Below are 24,893 nucleotides of genomic sequence, written 5' to 3'. Positions count from 1 at the left end.
CCTCCTGCAGTGCTACTGTCATAGTTAATTGTATCTGCATCTTTAAGGCATGGATACAGTTGGTTTCAAAGGATGAGGACCGGATTGATCCCACCCGCTAGTTGGCCCCACCAGGCTCAGTGGGTCCCAGCATCTGACACCAGGCTCAGTGGGTCCCAGCATCTGACACCAGGCTCAGTGGGTCCCAGCATCTGACACCAGGCTCAGTGGGTCCCAGCACCTGACACCAGGCTCAGTGGGTCCCAGCACCTGACACCAGCCCAGGAGATGGATATCAAGTCCATTTTCAGACTATCTTGAAATCTTCAAAAACAATAACCTTTAAAATGTCAGATATTTGAAAATTTACTTTCTGCAGCCAAACAGGACGGCAGATTAAATAGCCAACTTGGAATGAAGGAATCCGACAGTTTTTTTTAGCAGGCACAGCAGATGAAGATGAAGGGATAATTAGCTGTTAGACCAGACTGACTACAAGCCTGAGACGGTGAGATGCCAAGACTGCCCCCTCCTTCTCTGCCGTAGGATGTTTTGCTGGCAGATAGTTGCTGGAGGGCGATATGTATACACCATGCGGTATTCAACATCATCGTAAAACCGTTCAGCAATATTGTTTACAATAAAAACTTAGCCCACAAATGGCAATACATTATCGGAAATCTCCCACATACCAATTCCTTCCCTGTATGAAATAGTCAACCAGCAATCCTGGTTACAGATAAAACCAGGTTAAGAAATTAATTGATTGCTTGGTAAATGTGTAAACCTGTTGTCCTTAGCCTCCTGCTGAGCATGGATAGTTGGGCACCCAAGACTTGTAATCTGATCACCATAAAATTTAGTATAAACGGTGCTTGAGGCCCAGAGTAGTAAAGCTCCATTTACACGCAATGATTATCGCTCAAAATTTGCTGAAAAGCCATCGTTTGAGCGATAATTATTGTGTGTAAATGTTCCCATCTTTCACTCTTTGGCTGAACGATGATTTTTAGGTGAGCATAAAATCCATAATTCAGCCAGAGAGCTGATAGCAGGGACCACATGCTGTTTTCTCCATGGGAGTGCTGATTACATTGTATTCAGCTTGCAGCCCCTCAACAGAACAAAGGAACTATATACAGAAAACAGACCACCCGTTGTCCTCTGCAAACAAGCTAATTTACATGCCAATGAAGGTAATAAGCTGCTTATTAGCAGTTTATGCAAAATCATCGCTCAAGCTGTCATTCTCCCTATCTTTTGAACAAATTTTGAGCGATCATCTTTGATTTATTTTTATGGAATTCATCAAATTTACATGTTTTGAGGCAACCAGCCTCTTCATCAGACAGCTGGGAGTGTATATAAGCATTGCAGGAAAGATGCCGTGCTTTGCTGCCTGTAGAGTGAGCTTCAACCACTCAGTAGGCTGTCTTCTTCTCGTTCCTTTACCTTACAGGTAGCAGAACAATACAATAATCTTGCCATGCTTTGTATAGTCCTTGCTGTCTGATGAAGAGGCTTGTTACCTCGAAACGTGTTACTTTTCTAGATTCAATAAAAAGAAGCCTTGTTACTACTCTTGGCCTCAAGCACTATTGATACATATCCATGTTCTGCCAGATCCTAGCCATTTCACATATCATGACTCTATCTATAAAACGCTAATAGTACCGCAAGATGGACAGCATAGCTATGCTGCACTCTCACTATGCACCACTATTTCCTACACGTTCCATTTTACAATGTGCAGTGAACATGCACTTCTGAGCTCACCCTAAAGCTACATATAAACCATTAATACGCACTATTACATGTCTATGAGTTGCTTTCTCCTCATTTTTCACACTTACTCCGGATATTAGGCTATCATATGTCACTGTTGTGTAGACATGAACTTATGAGAGTACATCATATGAAGGAGGGCAATGACAATACACAGGACATCATCTAACATAAGGACAGCCTGACTACAAACCCCATAAGGCCTTAGTCAGACGGGCGTTTTTTCACGCGATTTGCGCATGCGCATGCGATCTGCGCATATATAGAACCATTGCTTCGCAATGGGATAGGTCACATGGCTGCTTTTTATGCGGATGTCCAAAAAATTATAGTACACGGGGAATCGCAGATCGCGCCTATCTGCGTTCTGCAATTCCTTGTGTTCTATACAGACGCTCAATGGAGTCGGCGGCAGCAGCGCCGACCCCATTGAGAACATATACTACAAAGATCGTTCTCCTCTGTAACAGCTGTGGCAGAGAAGAACGATGTTCGCCCATTGAATTCAATGGAGCCGGCAATACAGCCGACTCCACTGAATGCAATGGGCTGCCGGCGAGCGCTGGATGAATTTTCGGGAAGGGCTTAAAAATATAAACCCTTCCCTGATAACCATCAAGAAATGTGAAAAAATAAAAAATCTATATATACTCACCTTGTCCCTGCAGCCGGAGTTCAGCTGCGGCTGGCCAGCAGTTCTCCTGAACTGCTCTGTGTAGTATTTAGCAGGCGGGGATTTAAAATCCCTGCCTGCTGAATGGGCTGCCTCTGATTGGTCACAGTCCTCACCAATCAGAGGCAGCTCTCACTCACCCATTCATGAATTCATGAATGGGTGAGTGAGTGCTGCCTCTGATTGGCCCAGCGCAAGGACCAATCAGGGGCAGCTCTCAGCTATTGAATGACAGCTGAGAGCTGCCCCTGATTGGTCCCTGCGCTCAGCCAATCAGAGGCAGCACTCACTCACCCATTCATTCATTCATGAATTCATGAATGGGTGAGTGAGAGCTGCCTCTGATTGGTGAGGGCTGTGACCAATCAGAGGCAGCCCATTCAGCAGGTAGGGATTTTAAATCCCCGCCTGCTGAATACTACACAGAGCAGTTCAGGAGCCCTTTCCGAAAATTCATCCACCGCTCGCCGGCAGCCCATTGCTTTCAATGGAGCCGGCTGTATTGCGGCTCCATTGAATTTCAATGGGTTGGACAGCGCTCCTTTGATCGGGCCTGTTTCGCCGAAAACGCTGCTAGCTGCAGATTTTTCGGCGAATCGTCGGCCTGGTCACACGATTTGCGGATGCTCATCCGTCATGCGATTCGCAAATCACGGCAAAAAACGGTCGTCTGACCGAGGCCTAAGAGTCAAATGGGTTGTCCAGGGAGCTTAAATATTTATATAGCCCACAGTGCCAGAACCTTCACTCCTGGCCCAGATCTGACACTGGGTTAAGTGGTATGTCCTCTCTCCCTCTATGCCCGTATTGTCATCAAGGGGGCTGCCTGTATTGCTCATTTTAATAACTAGGCTAGTCCCCTTCTTGGTCTTTGCATTGGCCATAACAGAGAAGAGGGTTAGCTTAGTCATTAAGATAAGCCAAATAGCCAGTCCTCTTGAGGATGTCATAGGAACAAAGAGAGAGGCCATACTACATGACCCAATGCTGGAACCAGCCTGGAAGTGAAGGTTCCAAGACTGCCGATTCGTGTAAGTATTTAGGCTCGCTGGACAACCCCTTTAAAAGGCCATAGATGAAATGAGAATCATGTGACAGTAAATAATCTAGACCACTCTTAATTATTTAATTTCCAGACAAACTACCATTGAAGGGCCATTCCAATGAAAGTTTGTTTTCCCTCTTCCTGTAACTAGTTCTCTAGTATATATGTTGGATAGTATTACCCAGTTAAGTTCCATTCCATTTGAAAATTCCAGGAGTCCTTCTCTTCAGGTAGGTCATGTGATCTCATTGTGCCCACCTGAGAATTACTTGTCTTTCATCACCAGGAACTGCATGGCCTGTACCATACATTCTCTTTAAAGGGAGGACAGAAACTCCTATCAAAGCTACTGTTAGTGATTAGAGGCTCTTATCCCACGGTTATAATGAAGAAGATGATGATTTATCCTCCCTGACTGTATACTTATGATGTGTAGCCTATTTAGGAGAATATAAAGCATTATGATGATATATCCCCCAAGCAAGTAGAGATGTTACTACTTCTGGCGTTGCGCTGATGCATCATGGGTTACTATTACAGCATAGAGGAAGAGACAGCAAGGAAAAGTTTAAAAATCAGAAAGGCGCCTGATAAGTATAAGACAGGAGGCTGAACTGCATGGAAGTAATTGCAACAAACATAGGAGACATCCAGAATGTGACAGGCATTGGGGAGGGGGGGGGGAGGGTTGCAGGGATGGAGAAATGTGTTTTTGCTGAAATGGCCCTCTAATGGGGTTTTCCAGGACTACAAAATCCATCACCTCTTCAAGCAACAGGGCACCAACATCAGACAATTCTGGTCGCACCCACCAATCAGCTAGATGAAGGGGTTGAGGCACTGCAGTGAATGCAGTGTTCCCTTCGTTGATTACCACGCACAACATCATGTTTTTGGTAGTGGCTGTGTGTCTAGAATTGCAGCTCAATCCCATTGACTTGAATGGGATTGCGCAGCTGTGAGCTGCAATACAAAGCACAGCCACTGCCAAAGGTATGGTGCTATGCATGGTAATAAATCAAGGAGACATAGTGCTCGCTGGAGTGCCATCATTCTTTCAATTAGCTGATCTGCAAGGGTGCTGCGGGTCAGACCTCCAGCTATTTGTCGTAAGGATTTGCCACCAATTTTGTAATCCCAGATAACCTCTTTAAGTATGTTGTTCATGTTTTCACCTCGAAGACTATACCTGTATCATATGTTCTCCGTTCTTTACTTTCTTTTCAAAGTTGTGACATAGAAGACAATAAAAGAATAAAAAGAAACAAGTTACCAAAACTTAATCAATACTACATTTTTTTTATGTTGCTCCTTTATCCCTACTTACATTGCATGAAAACCTCAGTGATGTCTGAGGTCAGAGTCACATATTTCATATCCCTCTTCGATGTTTTTAACACATACCTTAGTTGAAAATATCTAAACATGTTATGTCACCGCAGGCTAAACTCTAGTTAAAGATGTTCATAGATTTAAGAGAACCATTTACAAATAGATTGTTCACCTACTCCTTCTAGGTCAGGCACTGATCGAGATGTTATCTTGAACAGGCGTCATCTGAGCTGTTTTTGACTATTATAATGGGACACCGTCTATGACACCTAACTGTAGGACCAACGTCCTGCTCTTTGTCTCACTGCTACTGGGTTCTGCAAGCTTAAAGGGGCAGGCACATGCCATATAGAAGCATCAAAATGCAAGGTCCCCTGCTTGGTACCCCTGCTATGACCCATAATGGAGAGTCATTCAGTAAGAGAGACTCCCATTTTGGCAGACCTTGTGGTGTCCTGGTATTACAGGATTTTCCCCCAGGGGTAGGGGCATCACCAGGTTCTAGGGAGGGCCTACCTGGAGGGACCAGTTGGAGGAGTCTTGGTTGGTTGAAGCTTTGGCAGTAGTCATAACCGTAATCTGAGTCAATCATGGAAACATATGGAAAAAACCCCGGGGTGCACGGTTGCCAAGGAAGTAGCCGACAATGTGGTAAATGATGAGTGTTGGCCAAGATTCTTGCAGGCAATGCCAACTTTAGTCAATGCCAACAACAACTCGAGGACAACATCTGAAGGTGGGCGACAGCCAGCACTCACACAGACAGTACCTTGTGACAAACTCTATAGCTATCTTCACCTCTAGATAATAACCAAGTTGTGACAATCTACGTGTGGGTTATTTTTCAAGGAAACTTTGGTAGCCCTCTCTCCTCTCTTGCTTATTCTGTCACCAACTGAACACACCTAGACAGGATCTGCTTTTTGTTCCTCGATGTCCGTCTACCTAACTCAAAATATTATGTCAACTACCCCCTGAGACTGCATCACAACCACCCAAAACATGACCATCATTCTTAAAGTAACACATAGTAACATTTTACTAATACTATTTTGGTACCCCTCTGCACCCACCTCCAATGCCAGGCACAGCCACTACCAAAAATATGACACTTTGCCTGGTTAACCATGAAGCAGATACAGTGCATGCTGAAGTGCCTTAGTTTCTTCAACGATCTGATCTGCGGGTGTTTCCTCCACCAATCTGACCTAAGGATAGGCCACCATTTTTAAGTCCCCGATAACGTCTTTAAGTTTGTTTTTAATTTTTTTTTATTATGCAAAAAAAAAAAAGTTAAATACATTTATCATCAAAAACCAGAAGCGTCCAAGATGATTGGATTGTACCGTGTTCTCTCCATTCTTTATTTTTCAATCAAAGGAAAATAAATGAAAAGAGATGAGTTTCAGAAACTTTCTCCCTACTTTCTATATTTGACATTGCTCCTAAAGATGAGCGAGTATACTCGCTAAGGCACATTACTCGAGCGAGTAGTGCCTTAGCCGAGTATCTCCCCGCTCATCTCTAAAGATTCGGGGGGGGGGGGAAGCGGGGAGGAACGGAGGGGAGATCTCTCTCTCCCTCTCTCCCCCCCACTCCCCCCTGCTCCCCGCCGCAACTCACCTGTCACCGACGCCGGCCCCCAAATCTTTAGAGACGAGCGGGGAGATACTCGGCTAAGGCACTACTCGCTCATCTCTAATTGCTCCTTTACCTACTTTTATTGCATGAGAAACTCAACGATCTCTGAACTTTTGGTCATATATTTCATTTTGCACTCCAATCTTTTTGATGCACACCTTCGTTGAAAACATGTAAACATGTTATGTATCCGAGGGCTAAAAATTTTAAGGGGTATTCCAGGGCGTAAAAAAATGTTACATTCCTAAAATTGTGTAAAAGTTTTTGAAAAGACATACTCATCTGTGTGTCGTGGGAAGGGGGAGGGGAGGCGGGTGCGAGGGGACACCGTGAAGGAGTAGTAAGAGACCAGAACATGTTGCATACACAAGGGGGCACATCAAGGAGAGTTATAGAATCTATTTAATTTTACACGCCAATCTTCATGCACACCTTGGTTGAAGACATGTAAACATGTTATGTATCCGAGGGCTAAAAATTTAAAGGAGCATTTCGGGGCGTAAACAAATGTTACATTCCTAAACTTGTGTAAAATTTTTAAAAAAAGACATACTCTTCTGTTGGGGAGGGATGGTGTGTGTGTGTCGGGGAGGGGGGGGGGGGCGGGGGGATAAAGGGCACCGCGCAGGAGTAGTAAGAGACCAGAACATGTTGCATACACAAGGGGGCACTGATAAGTCCTCGGCTTTTCAATCTTCATTTGTTTTCACATCAAGGAGAGTCTTATCATTTCAAAACTTTATGAGCCAATTTTTCCATCTTCTTATATGCCATTCTTATGTTATGCAGGTCTGAAGACAATATGGCGGGATCGGCTATAGATTTTGCTGAAAAGGAGAGCAGAGCAGTTAGGAAGTTCTTGTTTCTGAAAGAGATGTCAGCCAAAAACATTGTTAGCATGATGCAAACATTAGGCGGCAGGCACCCTTCATACTCCATAGTGAAAAAATGGGGTTGCTAAATTTAAAACCAGCAACCAATGATAAAGACGGTTCCAGGAGACCTCCAATCATGATCATTCCAGAAACCATAGATGCCATCCATGGCATGATTCTGGAAGATCAACAAATTTTTGATAAGACGACAGCCGAGGCTCTGAACATTTCCAGGGAAAGAGCTGGGTCCATAATTCAAGATCATCTGTACATGAGGAAGGTGTCTGCAAGTGAATCTTGAAATGTTCATCCCCAGGCCAAGTTCAAGCCACAGTGGTGTCCAAAGAAGTTTGTAGTGCAGAAGTAGTCATCCAGGGTGATGGAGTCTACCTTCTGGGATAAAGATGGGATACTGCTTGTAGACTACCTTCAAAAATGATCTGTTATCATGGCCATGTATTACATAACACTTCTGAATAAATTAAAAGTGGCATTGTAGTAAAAAAAAACTTGGAAAGTTGAACTAAGGTATCGTGTCCCTGCCTGACAATGCCTCACCCCACACAGAGGCCATCACCTAGAGTAAACTGGCTGATCTGGGCTTCCTCCTTATACACTTGATCATGCACCCTCGGAAAATCATCTGTTTTCTAATTTGAAAAAATACCTCAAGGGAACCAAATTTGCCTCAATTTCTTACTCAAGTGCAGCAGCTGGCGCCTAGTTTGCCACCCAACCAAAGGTATGTTACCCTAATGGGTTGAAGAAGTTTCAACACCACGGTCAGAAATGCATTGATATCCGGAGGAAAATATGTAGAATAACTTTGAAATTTTATTCTGTTTTTTTTCTGCTTTTTTTTTGTGGTCAAAGCCAAGGCCTCCTTTGTAGAAATCTTTACTTGGCAGTTGAGCAGTGGTTCAGTCACTTTAAGTTGTATACGGGAATTAACAGTACAGGTATTTTTAGAAGTAAACTTGGCTCAACACTACAGGCACTTCAACAGGCTTTCAGGTGTCAACAGTATGAGCAATTCAAATGGCTTACAGGTTGCAGAATACAACACAGTTTCAAATGTAATCCAGAACACTCGACAACACAGACTCTGGAACCCTTACAACATTGTATCGACTTACCAGAATCAAGTACAGTCTCTAAACTGCTCAATAAACTCTTTGTGTTATCACAGTCTCGTTAGACTCTCTTATATCAACACGCTCTTCGGTACTTGCGACACACTCTCAGCTACACTGCCCATGATGGAGTGTGGCTTACAGTGCTTTGTGCGGACTGTTACTGAAGCACTATTGGCTGAATGTATTGTCAGAGTAGGTTAGGTCTGCTCTGGAAGTGTCTGCTGGGGCTATGGAGAGGAATGTCAGCCTGGAGGGGACCAGGGAATGGTGAGTGGTTCTGAGATCATATCCGAGTAGAGACCATAGCCAGGTCCTATTGAGGGTTGTAAAAAATTCCTGTCCAGTGCGGAAATGCTAATAGTTCTAGAAGAGGTCAGGTGACCTTGAGGCCTTTTTTTGTGGCCTGGTCAGTTCAGTCCTGCAGGGCAATGGACTGTGTAAAATAGGTGTTACACTGACAGGAGGAAACACTTTGTTTCTTTGATCAACATTTCCTTCTGAACATCAGTTAGGTGTCAACCACAAGGGCTTCACTTACAAGACTATGTAGTCTAATGATTGATGTAGAACTCACGTACGTGCCCAAGTTTATAAATGGATAGTCCATAGTAACAGTCATGTCACCCTTAAAGACTTCAGAAAATGCTGGTCAATTTAACAGGTATGGTTGGCCACCTGGCCACATGATTCTGCCGGTACATCGCATGGCCATTGGCTGCGTAGGGTGGGCATGGCTGGTCCAGTCAAAGAGTCAGACTGTGTTTTTCCAGGCTAAAACTTGAACTGATGATGGAGGAAAGGGTTTAATCTCATTTAATAGCAGGTTGGTTTATTAGGAGACATCACAAAAGTTGGCATAACTTACAGATATTGCTTGTAGTGCAGCACTTTTAGTCCACATCCAACTTTCCTTCACCATTGGCTATAATAGCACTCTCAGCCTGGACCTCAATTGTAACAGGCTGTGATCAGGACCACATTATCAGTAGCTCTGTCCTCCCTGCTCCCAATTGTCATTGTCACATTTAGCCACCTTCTCCTGTTTCTCCCCTCTTAGCTTTGTCACCCAATTGGCCATCTGCTCAGTCCATTAACGGACCTCTAATCAATGCATGGCTCTTTTACATTAGATTGCCCTGCTCCTGTCTAGTTGTAACAAGAACTGGGGCCTGGCGCGACTACAATGGGTGGAGAAAACACTCAAAACCAAGGGGTAAAACTTGACTTCTCCTTATTAAATCCTGAAGCAAAATGCCTTACCTTGAGACCGTGATGCAATATTCTAAAGAGCGTGCAACATTCAAATGAGCGCACGGCTGATTTCCGCGAAGTAGTCCTGAGTAGGAAAGCTCGCAATAACATCCTGTATTTTTGTTCGCCATAAAAAGGTATCATATCTACAAGATTACCGTATATACTCGAGTATTAGCCGACCCGAGTATAAGCCAAGGAACCTAATTTTACCACAAAAAACTGGAAAAATTATGTGTCTCAAGTATAAGGCTAAGGTGGGGAAATGCATGGTCTGTGCACCTTTGCTTTCAATGGGGCTGCGGCTGCTGCAGGTACTTCTGCAGCCCCATTGAAAGCAACCCTTGCAGTGATTTTCAGGGAAGGGCTTTAAATATAAGCCATTCCCTGAAAATCATCCCTAGCATGTGTAAAAAATAAAAAAATATATATACTCACCTTTCTGCTGCTCCCGGAGCTCAGGAGCGTCTAGCCACCTGGGTCCCGTTATTCTAATGAAGTTCTTTCAGCAGGCTGGGATTTTAAATCCCTGCCTGCTGAAAGGGCTGCATCTGTTTCGCTGAGCGTTCAGTCAATCACAGGCAGTGCTCAGCCATTTATTGAATGACAGCTGAGTGCTGCCTGTGATTGGTCGCAGTGCTAAGCCAATCACAGGCAGCACTCGGCCATTCATTGAATTCATTGAAAGAACTTCATTACAGTGACAAAACGCAAGCGGCTAGACGTGCCTGAGCTCCGGCAGCGGTGGAGAGGTGCATATATATTTTTTTCTACTTTTTACACATGCTAGGTAGGATTTTTCAGGGAAGGGCTTATATTTAAAGCCCTTCCCTGAAAATCACTGCAGGAGTGCCAGCAGTCCATCACTCTCATTGCGGACACCGGCAGCAGCCACGGCCCTATTGAAAGCAATAGGAGAAACTCGCAACTTGAGTATTAGCCGAGGGGGCTTTTTCAGCATAAAAAATGTGCTGAAAAAGTCAGCTTATACTCGAGTATATACAGTACTTGATTTCTCTTGCTGGAAACAATCGTATTTTGCAAAGTAACTATAACACTGAAACAGCTGCTGAATAAAGTTATTGCTCATCTTTTAGGTCTATGCTGCATCTTTTATCTGTTCCTGCACATTTGGGTTTCCCCAGACTCAATTTGGCGTAGTTGGCAGGACTCAAACCTGTGCGGCTATCTATTTATTCGTCTTGAGTGCCGTGATAATATTATAAAGTGGTAAAAACATGAAGTGTTCATCCTGTTTACACTAAATACAGCAACTCAAGTCTTCTTATCACATCACGCGACTTTGACACTTTTCTGCACTTGTTCTTAGCTCACTAATCCGGTTTTGGTTTGTCCATCTGATCCCACATTGACATTAGACGGAGCCCGGGGCAGAATATTTTCTGCTCATTTTTGCTGACATTTGACACAGTACATTTTACCTGTAATTGTGTTGTTCAGTAACTTGATTTTATCAATACGAGTCCGAAAGTTTGAAAGGCAAATAATTTTTTCATACTGAAGGGAATATGAGCCAGAATGAAGAGCTACGACTTCCATTCTGAAGGACTCAATACGTCCATGAATTACACAGATGGCCATTTATACTATATGCCAAGCCAACTGCTGAATTTGCTGGGAGTCGGACCAGCACAGTGACTCTGGAGGATGAGATAACGCTTAGAATTTTTGGTGTTGCATTTTTTTTCTTTCCACTTAATTTTTTTGGTACATACATTGCTTTTTTTAAAATTTGGTTTCCTTTCCAATACTGTAACTCTGAACTTATATAGAACATGAGTAGAGATGAGCGAGTATACTCGCTAAGGCACATTACTCGAGCGAGTAGTGCCTTAGCCGAGTATCTCCCCGCTTGTCTCTAAAGATTCGGGTGCCAGCGCCGGTGACAGGTGAGTTGCTGCTGGGAGCAGGGGGCGAGAGAGGGAGAGAGAGATCTCCCCTCCGTTCCTCCCCGCTCTCCCCCGCCGCCCCCGCCCCCCGAATCTTTAGAGACGAGCGGGGAGATACATGGCTAAGGCACTACTCGCTCGAGTAATGTGCCTTAGCGAGTATACTCGCTCATGTCTAAACATGAGTAGTCGATAATAACGCCCGGTCAATAACAAGGATCTACACTATATGCCAGCATATCTGGTGAACCAGAGCTCAGCTTAGACCTGAACAAAAACAGGACAGTTCTCAGTTTCTTGGAATCAGAATATAGCAGGTCTGGAATCAACTGGTAAATATCAGTAGCAATGTCCGTCCCAACTAGACATGAGTAAACAGCACCGGCACCTACTTCCTGTCCTGTGCTTATCAGACTGCCCATACACATTAGACTAAAGTTGATGGAAATGGACGGTTTCAACTAAATCATTTGTCAGGTAAAATGTAGAACCAAGTGACGGTTTTAGCTAAGTGATGAGGCAGTCATCATCTGGAAATCAGTTGGCTGATAACATGCATACAATATCAGAACCAAGCTCAGCATAAATACAGCACCAGAACCAATCACAATGAATAGATGCAGCATCAGATCCAAGCTCATAACATACAGTTCCAGAACCAAGCTCAGTGTATAAATACCGCACCAGAACCAAGCTCATAACACAGAGCATGAACCAATTTCCATGCATAAATACCATAGCGGAGCCAATCTCATAACATAAAGTAGCAGAACTTAGCAATTGTGTTGCAGGGGTGCCAAGGGACTGATAACGGCACTTTGGAACATCAGACGGGAGGAGACAGAGCCAAGCTCATAGCCTAAAACCATAAGCAAAATCAGCACATAAATACAACACCAGAACCAAGCTCATACTATAGAGCACAAACCAACCTCAGTACATGAATACAACAGCAGAACCAAGCTTATAAAATAAATACAGTAGCAGAGCTCAGCAGTTGTGTTGCCAGGGTGCCAATGGGCTGACAGTAGCATCTTGGGACATCAGAGGGGAAGAGACAGAGCCAAGCTCACAGCCTAAATTCAGCACCAGAAGCAAGGTCAGTACATAAATACAGCACCAGAATCAAGCTCATACTATATAGCACGAACCAACCTTAGTACATAAATACAACAACAGAACCAAGCTCATAACATAAATACAGTAGCAGAGCTAAGCAGTTGTGTTGCCAGGGTGCCAATAGGCTGAGAGTAGCATCTTGGGACATCAAAGGGGAGGAGACAGAGTCAGGAAAAAGCTAATTTATCTTTCCCCACAAGATGCAGCTGCATGGAGGATGGAAATCATCTTACTGGGTGATCCTAAGGCAGGAATGGCCCCTAGCCTTCATCTGCATAATCCCCTCTCTACAAACTGGTGGGCTGCGCCCTGTGCAACCGAAAGCTCCCATGCATCAAATATAAACCAACAGAAAAGTAGCATTTATTTCCGATAAAAGTAGAAATCTTTCTTATGGCGTCTGTAAAAACATATAAATATCGCAAACAACTTAAAACGGTTGCAGGGACAAATGGAAACAATTTCATGCGGGAATCTCAGCAATGAAGACGTGTCCTTATTTAGGACATACGAATTAAAGGCCCACGTCCTCATTGCTGAGATTCCCCAATGCTATTTTTAAGAGGACCCATAAATAGAAGCATTGACGTTACAAATACCGTATTTTTCCGACGCTCAGTCCTGGTGAGTGATGCAGGTTGGTTGCATGTGACGGCGGGGACAGATGGAGGCAGCACACATTTTTTTATGAAAAATAGCTTTTACTGAACAAAATGTAATTTGCATAATTCCGCTCCATAAGAAGGCAGTTATACCTGAATATTACGTAATAACTTGGCGTAACAGCATTACAAATATATTTATCTACATCGGTATGACGAGGCATTTAGAACTTCTAATATCCGCAGAGGCGTAACTGTAAGCTCCCGGGCCCCAATGCAAAACCTGTAACAGGGCCCCCAACTATAATGCTTTATTCATAGTACTGGGCTCCCTGTATGGAGAAGAGAGGCCTTATGGGCCCCCTAAGGCTCCTGGGCCTGGGTGCAACTGCATCCCTTATAGTTACGCTTAGTATATGTTCGGAGCTCGGCGGCATGGCATGAACCTTGACCAATAGTACTTACTCTTAGGCCTCATGTCCACGGGGAAAATCAGATCCGCTGCAGATTCTCCATGGAGAATCTGCAGCGGGTCCCTCCTGCCCCGCGGACATGAGCGCTGAAAAGGAGAATAAATAAGAATTAACTCACCTCCCATCCGCTCCGTTTCTTCTCTTCGCGGCGGCGTCATCTTCTCTCGTCGCGGCCGGATCTTCATTCTTCGGCCCGGCGGATGTGCATGATGACGTCGGTGACGTGCCCCGCGCATGCGACGGGCCGAAGCAAAATGATCCGGCCGCGACTGAGAGAAGATGGCGCGGCGCCGAAGAGAAGAACCGGAGCGTGTAAGTAAAATATGATTTTTGTGTCCCGCGGATCCGGACGGCTTCCATAGGCTTCAATAGAAGCCCGCGGGAGCCGTCCCCGCGGGAGACCCGCACGAAAATGGAGCATGGTCCAGATTTTTCCATGCTCCATTTTTTTTTAAATCACTTTTATTGACCATCCGCGGGTATTTATCTACCCGCGGGTGGTCAATGCATCCCTATGGGATGCGGATCCGCGGGCAGGAGAAGAGTTAAAATCCGCTGCGGATTTTAATTCTTATTTTGCCCGTGGACATGAGCCCTTAGGCTGGGTTTACACAGGTCGGATTTGCAGCGGAATTTCCGTACGGAATTTCGCTAAGGCAAGTCCGCCTATGGCCGCTAATCCCAGCATTAGCCAGCCATGTGGACGAGATTTGTCAAAAATCTCGTCCACACAGGGCAGCCAATCCGTTGTGGAAAAGCCGAGCGGATCCGGCGCTGCGGTGCGGAATTGACAGTCACAGCATGCCAATTCTTTTTTTCCCCGCTGCCGTCTCACTACTTTCTATAGGGAGAGAAAGCCGCAGTGGAATGCCGACGGCCGAACTGCTCCAAAACCCGCGGCGAAATGCCACGTGTTTTGAAGTTGTGGCTTTCCCGCAGAATTCTCACAGGTTTTCAGTGCGGCCAAACTGTGAGAATTCCACCCGGAATTCGCCCCGTGTGAACCCAGCCTAACTCAACTTGACACATAACGCCACTACAATGAAGTGCCTTCTGGCCCATCACACATAGTTGCACCTTCCTATTTGGCATCACTTCCACATGCCGTAAGCATTGTATCACAACTCTTGTCATCACTATGAAACATTTTTCTTACACCATCACAACTTAGTCACTTGACCACGTTCAGCATCATCCAGCGTCTCACACCAGAACATACATCACCCATAGAAAAATGCAAACCAAAGACCAAAATGGTACCAATAAAAAGTACTGTATAAAGCTTCATTCAGTTACAGGGGCACAGCTTCTAAAATGTTTACCCCAGCCTTAGAGATGTAATGCTTCTAGAGGGGAATACTCATACCTTCCAAGTGTTACACAATGAGAAGAGGGACAATTCTTGTGGCTGTGTGCGTCACAGCAAATGTTTTCCCCTTTTTGTCCCCCCACAGTAATAGTACCCATTAGTGATATCCTGACACTAATAGTGTTGTCACTCAGTAATAATTCCCTTACATGCCCCACCTCAGTAATAATGCTCCCTGTACGCCCCTACTCAGTAATAATTACCCCACATGTCCCACCTCAGTAATAATGCCCCCACATATCACACCTTAGTAATAATGCTCCCTGTATGCCCCCACTCAGTAATAATGCCCCCACATTGCCCATCTCAGTAATAATGCCCCCACATATCATACCTCAGTAATAATGCCCCCACATTGCCCACCTCAGTAATAATGTTCCCTGTATGCCCCGCTCAGTAATAATTCCCCACATGCCCCACCTAAGTATTAATGTACCCACATGCCCCACCTTAGTAATAATTCTCCCTATACGCCCGCTCTCAGTAATAATGCTCCCTGTATGGCACCCACTCAGTAATAATGTTCCCTGTACGCCCCGCCCAGTAATAATTCCCCCGCATGCCCCACCTCAGTAATAATGCCCCCACATGCCCAACCTTAGTAATAATGCTCCTTGTACAACCCCCGCACTCAGTAATAATGCTCCCTGTATGCCCCCCACTCAACAATAATGCTCCCTGTATGCCCCTGCTCAGTAATAATTCCCCCACATGCCCCACCTCAGTAATAATTCCTCTACATGCCCAACCTCAAAAGAATGACCCTACATGCCCCCCACTCATTCATAATGCTCCCTGTACGCCCCCACTCTGTAATAATTCCCCCTTATTCCCCACCTCAGTAATAATGTTCCCTGTATGCCACGCTCAGTAATATTTCCCCCACATGCCCTACCTTAGAAATATTGCTCCCTGTACGCCCCCCACTCAGTAATAATACTCCCTGTATGCCCCCGCTCAGTAATAATTCCTCCACATGCCTCACCTCAGTAATAATGGCCCTCACATGCCCTACCTCAGTAATAATTCCTCCACATGCCCTACCTCATTAATAATGCTCCCTGTATGCCCCCGCTCAATAATAATTCCTCCACATGCCTCACCTCAGTAATAATGACCCTACATGCCCCACCTCAGTAATAATGGCCCCACATGCCCCACCTCAGTAATAATGGCCCTCACATGCCCTACCTCAGTAATAATTCCTCCACATGCCCTACCTCAGTAATAATGCTCCCTGTATGCCCCCGCTCAATAATAATGCCCCCTTTTTATGCAATAAAATAAAAAAACAGCCTATTTCTTATACTGCCGCCAAAGCTTTAGTGCTGACTCACTTCCAAGTAGCACAATCATGTCAAGCGATCATTGCAGCCAGTCCTTGACCTTGGTGTTAATACTGCTGAGGCCAGTGATTGGCTGCAGCAATCATGTGCTAGATAGCAAGTGATTACATTACCCAGAAGTAAGCAGGGAGTGGGAACCGCGGGGGTGGAGCATAAGAGGTGAGTATAGGCTGACGTTTATGTTACTCCATTCACTGCATGTCGGCTCCTGCCTCCTGGGACAGTGTAACAGCCAACAAAGGATAGGACTGTCCCGCTGAGCCTGAGACAGTTGGGAGATGTGATGTAGCAGCTGAAGGTTTTTCAGTAAAAAAAGAAAACCTTCCATTGACAGGATGAAATATATAGCGGTACAGTGTGAGCTGACAGTAGCGCCCGCAGCGTATTATGGGCTGTCGCTTATGAAGACAGAAACATGGTAAAACAAGAACCTAAGTGAAAAAAAAAAAAAAAGAACCTAAGTGACTCTTGCCCTGAGCATCTGCTGAGATTAGTGGCGCGCCGACTCCAGAGATATTTCATATACAGCTGTTTTTTCTGGAACATAGCGTTCATATTCTCATCATGTTATTTTTCCATTCTAGAAGTAAAGTAAGCAGATTTTTCCTCCAATTCACATTTTGCTGATTTGCTGTCAGTCCACTGTAGATTAGCTATTTGCTGGGCTGCAGTACTCATGCACTGAGCTTATTTCTATAGGCAGCAGATAGCGCCATTCCCACTGCAGTGGCCAGGCTTGGTATTGCAGGCAAAAGTCCCAATTGAAGTGAATATAATCCCAAGCCTGGACACTGCAGTGGGATGGGGAGCTGTCTGGAGAAACCTTTCAATGCTAATTTTACACGTGCAAGTGCGATATCCTGGTCCGATATCGCGCTCGCCAACATGTGATTTCCCCACAGATGCAAGGAATTTTATCTCAAGACGTCCCTTCGGGGAAGTAGCGATCCTCTGCCGCGGCTGTCAGGATCGCAGAGTGTCTCGCATTGTTCTAGATCAGAAACCTTGCATCGCACCGCGTACACTTTGTACACGGTGCAATGCTGCCACCAGCCCCATTGAAAAAATGGGTGACACGATGCGAGGGCACGGCCAAAAGATAGGATGTGCCATGATTTGTTTGCGGGAATAAAATCGCTCATGTGTATGACCCCATTCAAAAGAATGGGGTTCATATTCATGAGAGATGTGTAACGCATCCTAATATATGGAAATGTTATCAGCAGGTGGCGCTCCAGAGGGAAGATGTATGGTGTTTGAGAAAGAAGGTTGTAAGGATAAAACTCACCCAACGTTACCGGGTCAACCCCTGGCAGGGGGTGCTGATACATCACAATCCAGGAGAGCTTGTAAAGCTAGTGTCTGATAGGACAGTAGCGAATAAGCCAATCAGATGCTGTATCCCTTCGGGAGAGTATCATGGTAGAGCCAGTAGGCACAGGCACCCTGGAAAATGAAAGTAGACCATAGAGAACAAAAAATACCATTTAAAGATATGCTTTACAGCAGCCTCATGGGCCATTCACGCAATGGACAGGAAGGGACCCATTGACTTCTATGGGAGAGTGTTATGGGCATGCTCTGTATCCTGTGCAGGGAGAGGGTGGAGGTGAGTTTTGACCATCACCTATTGACTTTTATGGAAGAGCTGTGAACATCACCTATTGAGAATGGTGGATCCTGTGTTGCCTCTATGTAGGTGTTACCTTACATTGTAATCCTGCCTGTGAGGATAATCAGATGACTGGTTAGAAGTGATCTCTACAGAACAGAAAGTGTCAGATCATTATTTGGTTTAGTGGTCAGGGGGAGAACTGCAGGATTTTAGGATAAGTTTTTAAATATAAATTGTGAGATTGAAAAACTAAAATTCTAAAATTCTTTCAAAAACTTTAAAAAAAAAATTTGTTCAAGATGGCATCCTTCACATGGGACGGTATTGTCTGCAGGGCGCAGGCCAGATGCGAATTTTGTCCAGTAGTGTGGCATTCGTTGCATTTTAGAATGCAGAATGCTTCTGCGGGACGACTTGCGGGATTTCTTGCGTTGTTTTCGGCAGACTCTAATTGCACAATTCCATCTGCTGTATGTTAGATATCCGCAACAACAATTCCACAAGACGTCCGGAATTCTCCAGAAGAAGCTTTTCAGCTCCGGAATTTATTCTCGTGGTTTTGAAGTAAAGATTGTAGCAGGTGCGGAATTCAAGCCCCATAGGGATAACATAATGACACCGAAATGTTCGCTCGGACTAATTCCGTGCCGTGTGAAAGATCCCTGTGACAAGCTGACTTATGCAAGATGTCATTTTCTGATGGCGCTCGCTCTTCTAGTTCAGCCGCTGTCAGACAAGCGTATTTTCATCCTGAGGCTCCATTCACACAAGTGCTTTTACGCAGCAATTTTGCCGCTATAAATCGCTGGCTGAACATGGCGGCCATCTGATGTCTTGGGTTCCAATGTATTTGTTCAGATGGGCGATTTGCTGGTGTGTAAAATCGCCCGGACGGAAACGATAACCCACACAGTGTGCATTGCGGCCGGCTGTTTTTATGCCATTTGTGTAATGATAGATCTGGACTAGAGATGAGCGAACGTACTCGGTAAGGGCGATTTCGCAATCGGGCACCGCGATTTTCGAGTACTTCACTACTCGGGTGCGCTGTGGGTGAGCGGGGGGTTGCAGCGTACGGAATTTCGCTAAGGCAAGTCCGCCTATGGCCGCTAATCCCAGCATTAGCCAGCCATGTGGACGAGATTTGTCAAAAATCTCGTCCACACAGGGCAGCCAATCCGTTGTGGAAAAGCCGAGCGGATCCGGCGCTGCGGTGCGGAATTGACAGTCACAGCATGCCAATTCTTTTTTTCCCCGCTGCCGTCTCACTACTTTCTATAGGGAGAGAAAGCCGCAGTGGAATGCCGACGGCCGAACTGCTCCAAAACCCGCGGCGAAATGCCACGTGTTTTGAAGCTGTGGCTTTCCCGCAGAATTCTCACAGGTTTTCAGTGCGGCCAAACTGTGAGAATTCCACCCGGAATTCGCCCCGTGTGAACCCAGCCTAACTCAACTTGACACATAACGCCACTACAATGAAGTGCCTTCTGGCCCATCACACATAGTTGCACCTTCCTATTTGGCATCACTTCCACATGCCGTAAGCATTGTATCACAACTCTTGTCATCACTATGAAACATTTTTCTTACACCATCACAACTTAGTCACTTGACCACGTTCAGCATCATCCAGCGTCTCACACCAGAACATACATCACCCATAGAAAAATGCAAACCAAAGACCAAAATGGTACCAATAAAAAGTACTGTATAAAGCTTCATTCAGTTACAGGGGCACAGCTTCTAAAATGTTTACCCCAGCCTTAGAGATGTAATGCTTCTAGAGGGGAATACTCATACCTTCCAAGTGTTACACAATGAGAAGAGGGACAATTCTTGTGGCTGTGTGCGTCACAGCAAATGTTTTCCCCTTTTTGTCCCCCCACAGTAATAGTACCCATTAGTGATATCCTGACACTAATAGTGTTGTCACTCAGTAATAATTCCCTTACATGCCCCACCTCAGTAATAATGCTCCCTGTACGCCCCTACTCAGTAATAATTACCCCACATGTCCCACCTCAGTAATAATGCCCCCACATATCACACCTTAGTAATAATGCTCCCTGTATGCCCCCACTCAGTAATAATGCCCCCACATTGCCCATCTCAGTAATAATGCCCCCACATATCATACCTCAGTAATAATGCCCCCACATTGCCCACCTCAGTAATAATGTTCCCTGTATGCCCCGCTCAGTAATAATTCCCCACATGCCCCACCTAAGTATTAATGTACCCACATGCCCCACCTTAGTAATAATTCTCCCTATACGCCCGCTCTCAGTAATAATGCTCCCTGTATGGCACCCACTCAGTAATAATGTTCCCTGTACGCCCCGCCCAGTAATAATTCCCCCGCATGCCCCACCTCAGTAATAATGCCCCCACATGCCCAACCTTAGTAATAATGCTCCTTGTACAACCCCCGCACTCAGTAATAATGCTCCCTGTATGCCCCCCACTCAACAATAATGCTCCCTGTATGCCCCTGCTCAGTAATAATTCCCCCACATGCCCCACCTCAGTAATAATTCCTCTACATGCCCAACCTCAAAAGAATGACCCTACATGCCCCCCACTCATTCATAATGCTCCCTGTACGCCCCCACTCTGTAATAATTCCCCCTTATTCCCCACCTCAGTAATAATGTTCCCTGTATGCCACGCTCAGTAATATTTCCCCCACATGCCCTACCTTAGAAATATTGCTCCCTGTACGCCCCCCACTCAGTAATAATACTCCCTGTATGCCCCCGCTCAGTAATAATTCCTCCACATGCCTCACCTCAGTAATAATGGCCCTCACATGCCCTACCTCAGTAATAATTCCTCCACATGCCCTACCTCATTAATAATGCTCCCTGTATGCCCCCGCTCAATAATAATTCCTCCACATGCCTCACCTCAGTAATAATGACCCTACATGCCCCACCTCAGTAATAATGGCCCCACATGCCCCACCTCAGTAATAATGGCCCTCACATGCCCTACCTCAGTAATAATTCCTCCACATGCCCTACCTCAGTAATAATGCTCCCTGTATGCCCCCGCTCAATAATAATGCCCCCTTTTTATGCAATAAAATAAAAAAACAGCCTATTTCTTATACTGCCGCCAAAGCTTTAGTGCTGACTCACTTCCAAGTAGCACAATCATGTCAAGCGATCATTGCAGCCAGTCCTTGACCTTGGTGTTAATACTGCTGAGGCCAGTGATTGGCTGCAGCAATCATGTGCTAGATAGCAAGTGATTACATTACCCAGAAGTAAGCAGGGAGTGGGAACCGCGGGGGTGGAGCATAAGAGGTGAGTATAGGCTGACGTTTATGTTACTCCATTCACTGCATGTCGGCTCCTGCCTCCTGGGACAGTGTAACAGCCAACAAAGGATAGGACTGTCCCGCTGAGCCTGAGACAGTTGGGAGATGTGATGTAGCAGCTGAAGGTTTTTCAGTAAAAAAAGAAAACCTTCCATTGACAGGATGAAATATATAGCGGTACAGTGTGAGCTGACAGTAGCGCCCGCAGCGTATTATGGGCTGTCGCTTATGAAGACAGAAACATGGTAAAACAAGAACCTAAGTGAAAAAAAAAAAAAAAGAACCTAAGTGACTCTTGCCCTGAGCATCTGCTGAGATTAGTGGCGCGCCGACTCCAGAGATATTTCATATACAGCTGTTTTTTCTGGAACATAGCGTTCATATTCTCATCATGTTATTTTTCCATTCTAGAAGTAAAGTAAGCAGATTTTTCCTCCAATTCACATTTTGCTGATTTGCTGTCAGTCCACTGTAGATTAGCTATTTGCTGGGCTGCAGTACTCATGCACTGAGCTTATTTCTATAGGCAGCAGATAGCGCCATTCCCACTGCAGTGGCCAGGCTTGGTATTGCAGGCAAAAGTCCCAATTGAAGTGAATATAATCCCAAGCCTGGACACTGCAGTGGGATGGGGAGCTGTCTGGAGAAACCTTTCTTATATGGAAATGTTATCAGCAGGTGGCGCTCCAGAGGGAAGATGTATGGTGTTTGAGAAAGAAGGTTGTAAGGATAAAACTCACCCAACGTTACCGGGTCAACCCCTGGCAGGGGGTGCTGATACATCACAATCCAGGAGATGAGCGAACGTACTCGGTAAGGGCGATTTCGCAATCGGGCACCGCGATTTTCGAGTACTTCACTACTCGGGTGCGCTGTGGGTGAGCGGGGGGTTGCAGCGGGGAGTGGGGGGGAGAGGGAGAGAGGGAGGGCTCCCCCCTGTTCCCCGCTGCTACCCCCCACTCCCCTCTGCAACCCCCCGCCCCACAGCCCACCCGAGTACTTTTCACCCGGGTAGTGAAGTACTCGAAAATCGCGGTGCTCGATTGCGAAATCGCCCTTACCGAGTACGTTCGCTCATCTCTAATCTGGACCTATTTTTTGCCAGAATACACTGACCAGTCCCATAGACTCCTATGGCAGCCTATGAGAGCTGCCGGAAAAGGAAGGTGGGAGGGAGTTTAGCCGCTCTTTAGCTCTGCTAAGCTCCTGCCCCGTCCTCTTGCCAGCAAGGGGTGGAGGGGGGCCAAAGTTTAACACACTAGCTCCGTCCCTGAGGGCCCATTTACGTAGGTGTATCTTCTATCCGCATTGCATACATATGCGTTTTACGGATGTAACGCAGACAGCATATAACACCATTGATCTGCATTGAAGTATTCAGATGAGCTTTTTTTTATACGTATTAAAAAAACTGTAGTCTGTCATGTTTTTATCCATATTTACGTCCATAATCACCCGCTAAGGTCAATGGGGTGACGTAAAAATGCAGCAAGCACGCAGATCCCGGGGGATTCACTGTGGTTTTCACGCATGTTGCTAGAAGACAATGGGGAAAAAGTGACATCAATTCGGCCTTCTTATTTTTTTTTGGAGGGGGGGGGGGGGGCATAAAAAACATTATGAATTTGGATGTAAAAAAACAACGTACACACATTAAAAACTATAATATAAAAAATAGATGTGGTGTCAACAGTGCGATTTTCATGGACCAAACTTGCATATGCCCCTTTGAATGACCCCCTATGTGTGTGCTGTGAAGGGTTAATGCGGAGGCTCTTATGGCTGATGGTATCTCAGGTGGTAATGATTGAGGGGAAGCCCTCTGCTCACGTTTAACCCTCGCTCAGCTAGTCATGTGTAAAGTATTTATGCTCCACAACCAGCCCAGCGAGTTTCACTGTTCAATTGGTAGTGCTTGAAGGAAAAACAGCGTCCGACCGAAAGCTGAAACCCGGACCGCGAGCAGGCAGCCGCCACAGGAGGGCGATTCCCAGAGCACGAGGTCCAGGAGAAATCCGAGTGTAGGAATATTGTCACACCTGCAGAGATGCTGTACATTTGCTGGGCCAGGTGAGTCACCTGCTTCTGTCTGGGGGGGACACATCTGGTTCCCTACCAAAATCTGCAGGTCTAACTGCAGATTTTGATGCAGAAGTGCAGGCAGGTTTGAAACCATATTCAGATCTGCATCAAAATCCACGAGCAGCCTGCAGATTTTAGTGCAGAAGTGACTGTGTGTGTATATATAATCTCCGGGGTCCCCAGCCTGCAGCTTTTCACCTGCTGAAAAACTCCAGCTTGCATTATGTGAGAAGTTGTCAGCTCAGATCCCCTGAAGAGCAGCTGCTTAGGGGCTCATTCAGATGAGTGGATCCAATTTTGGTCCGTGAAAAACTAACAGTCCATGTGTGTCTATTTTGCATCCCTATATGTTTCATTTGATCATCTGCGTGTCATCACTTTTTTTGCGCAAAAAAAAAAAAAGGAGTCTTTTCTCTAGTATTGATTAGATGTGAGCTGTGAAAAACAGAGCGCACACACGTATCTCTGTGCATTCCGATCTTTTACTTATTTTTTTGTGCACCCATTGACTTCAATACTTAACCCTTTCCAATCCAATTTGTATCCTGGTTTTCCTAGGGGGCTTACTCTTTTTCTGCTATTATACAATTGCGCTATCTGCTGGCTAAAGCCAGTACTGCATGAGGTGACGCGTTGGATAGGCTCCAACGGCAGAGAGGCTGGCAATATACAGTAAGAGAACCCCGACGGACGTCTTCCAACATCGGAGCTGTACAGCCTTAAATCATAATGTCTTTAGACGTCAGACAGCGGATTGGAAAGGGTTAAATGTTCGAGATATCTCATGTCTGTACAGCCCCATTGACTGAAATGGTCAGTGAGCTGTTAGTGTGCAGTCAATTGCAAACACGAACGGCACACGGACGTGATAATCCCTCATGTAAATGACCCTTTATACATTTGCAAGTGTATCTTCCACGTTTCTCAGACTCGTCCGTGTAAATGCACGCTCATAGGTGAGTATCATCCATTTTTCATGTGTGTCAAGAAATAGGAAATTGGCCAAAATGATTAAAATTTCCATTGAAGTCAAAAGGTGCATGGGGTGGGGGGGGAAGTACGCCTGTACGAGTGCATGACATTTTTTTTTTAAATGCACCCGTTGACTTGAATGGGCAAATCTGAGACTGGAATCACACCACAATAGGACATGCTGTGGCTTTTTTACACAGACCCATTGGTCCGTTAAGGGGGGGGGGGGGGATTGAACATGTGAGAACACATACTGGGACTTCTTTTTTTTTTTTTTTTTTTTTAACCTGTCTAAAAGAAAAACTTTGTTGCCCACAGCAACTTTCATTTTACCAGATCAGGTTTACAAATAAAGCCTAAGCTCTG

At 45.4% G+C, this 24,893-nt stretch overlaps 1 protein-coding gene across 2 annotated transcripts in view; it reads left to right on the top strand.

The window, feature by feature from the left end:
• The first annotated feature begins 23,348 nt into the window (after nt 1–23,348).
• Nucleotides 23,349–24,893, top strand: part of LOC136626350 (transient receptor potential cation channel subfamily V member 6-like) — a 33,880-nt gene continuing 32,335 nt past the window's right edge. For both annotated transcript variants that reach the window (XM_066601335.1, XM_066601334.1), the window contains exon 1: nt 23,349–23,543. The gene's annotated coding sequence lies outside the window, so the exon portion shown is untranslated. The remainder of the gene's footprint in view (nt 23,544–24,893) is intronic.

Source organism: Eleutherodactylus coqui, chromosome 4 (assembly GCF_035609145.1).
Source record: "Eleutherodactylus coqui strain aEleCoq1 chromosome 4, aEleCoq1.hap1, whole genome shotgun sequence".
In the NCBI taxonomy this organism is placed as follows: domain Eukaryota; kingdom Metazoa; phylum Chordata; class Amphibia; order Anura; family Eleutherodactylidae; genus Eleutherodactylus; species Eleutherodactylus coqui.
The sequence above is the reverse complement of the archived record's forward strand: the minus strand, read 5'-3'. Positions and strand labels throughout refer to the sequence as shown.